Source organism: Euphorbia lathyris, chromosome 1, assembly GCF_963576675.1.
Source record: "Euphorbia lathyris chromosome 1, ddEupLath1.1, whole genome shotgun sequence".
Classification (NCBI taxonomy): Eukaryota; Viridiplantae; Streptophyta; class Magnoliopsida; order Malpighiales; family Euphorbiaceae; genus Euphorbia; species Euphorbia lathyris.
This window is the reverse complement of record NC_088910.1, coordinates 102,485,685-102,487,802: the sequence shown is the minus strand read 5'-3', so window position 1 is coordinate 102,487,802 and position 2,118 is coordinate 102,485,685. Positions and strand designations below refer to the sequence as shown.

The 2,118-nt window shown below is 44.9% G+C and overlaps 1 non-coding gene across 1 annotated transcript; it reads left to right on the top strand.

Annotated features, from left to right (window-relative positions):
- The first annotated feature begins 1,972 nt into the window (after positions 1–1,972).
- On the top strand, positions 1,973–2,079 carry LOC136216114 (small nucleolar RNA R71). The gene has a single exon (XR_010683105.1). It is a non-coding gene; the product is annotated as a small nucleolar RNA R71 (small nucleolar RNA).
- The last annotated feature ends 39 nt before the right edge of the window (positions 2,080–2,118 follow it).

Sequence of the window (2,118 nt, the reverse complement as noted above, 5' to 3'; positions counted from 1 at the left end):
GGGCGAATGGTGTTTCTCCTGTGGCCGTCCTGGGGGTGGTACGATAAGCCCATAAAACGCTTGTCAGCTGATCCGCCCACTTCTTATCATGCTCTCCTAATCGCTTCTTTATCCCTTTTACGATCGTCCGATTCGTGACTTCAGTCATTCCGTTGAACTGGGGATAATAAACGGAGGGAAATCTGTTCAGAATGCCCAACTCTTCACAGAAAGTTTTGAACTCGCTACAGTTGAGCTGTGTTCCATTATCGGTGATGATGGTATGTGGAACACCGTATCTTCCTACGATGTTGTCCTTGACGAATTCCACCATTCGTTCTGCAGTGATGGAGGAGACAACTTCGGCTTCTACCCACTTGGTGAAATGATCCACTGCCACTACCACATACTTCCGCTGTCGGCGAGTTGGAGGGAATGGTCCGACGATGTCTATTCCCCAGAGGGCGAATGGCCGTCCTTCTACGATGGGCCTCTAGAGATGTTTGGCAGTATGTGATTCATTCGCATGAATCTGGCAATTATGACAAGATTCTACCAATTTTTGTGCATCCAGTTCGGCCGTGGGCCAGTAGAAACCTGCTAACCTGGATTTCTTCAAAATGGTGGCGGATGCTTCATGGGCCCCACATGATCCCTCATGTAGCTCCTTGAGGACTTGTTGTCCCTCTTCCGGCAGAATGCACTTTAACCAAGGGTGGCTAAAAGATTTTCTATAAAGGCCATCGTTGATCATGGAGAAATAAGCCGCTCTATTGGCCTTAATAGTTAGGGACAATTACATTAGCTTTTTCGGAAGCTGCTGCTTGTTTTGTAAGATTGAAGAGCAGTCCCTGTTTAGTTGGATCATCGAAATGTTCTCCAATTTCTTTTTATTGGACAAGATATCTTTCAAGAATTTTGCATATGTGGGCATCTATGCAAGTGCTTCTAGGAAGGGAATGTTGATATGCAACTTCCTCAAGGTGTCTAGCACTTTTGAATTTTGCTCTTCAAGCTTCTTATTCACTAACCTCACCGGATATGGTACAGGTGGTACATAGGGAGGAGGTGGATAGTACTTCTTCCCTGGTTCCTTCTGATCGTTGTCAGATGTAATACCTGTCTCGACTGGCTTCTCTTGGTCAAGAACAGTCTGTTCATGTCTCTTCTCATTAACTCCGGAACTACCTGCACACTCAGCACTCTTATTAGTCATCAAAGGAGGATTAGTTTCCTTACCAGATCGTAGGGTGATAGCCATGACATCTCCTTTAGGGTTTGGTTCGGTATTACTCGGCATCACCCCTTTTCCTTTTGATGATGAAGCAGCCAGTTGATGTACTTGTGTCTCCAAATTCTTGATGGAAGCCTGTGTCTGCTTCATAAATTACATCATCATGGTCTTCATGTCCTGTTCTACATCCTCCTTGGGTGGAACAGGCTGTTTGTAGTGCTGTTGCAGCTTCCTCTGATAGTGTCCTCCTTGTTGCTGCTGGTATCTAGGTTGCTCCTGCTGGTTTAGCTGTCCAGTCCATCAAAAATTTGGATGATTTCTTGTAGCTGGATTGTATGTACTGGAGTATGTATTTGGTGGGTTCCGTTGATTGTATCGAGCATAATCACATTGTTCCTGCTCACCTTTTCCTTGCTTAACTCCAGGACAGTTGATGTTGAAGTGAGGCCCTCCACAAAAGTCACAGACATCATTAAATAGTGGTTCACTATGAATGGATGAGACATTGATCTTGCTGATCTGCCTAGCAAGCTGTTCCACTTAGGTCGTCAGCTTTGAAACCATGTCACCATCTACTGTTCTTTTTCCTTCACTCCTAGATGAGTGCCAATTATAACTTGTGCTTACCACCTTTTCAATGAGGTCATACAAAGCTTGTGGTTCAAGATCCTCGGGGTTACCATTCGCAATGGATTCAATCTGGATTTTGTACGTGTTGGTGACTCCATTGTAAAAATTCTGCACTTGCATCCACATGGGATGCCATGATTTGGTACCCTCCTTAACAGCTCTTTGTACCTTTCCCATGCCTCGGCCAAGGATTCATCCTCTTCTTGCATGAAACGGGACACCTCATTTCTGAGTTTGATGGCCTGTCTAGGTGGAAAGTATTTCATTAGAAAAGC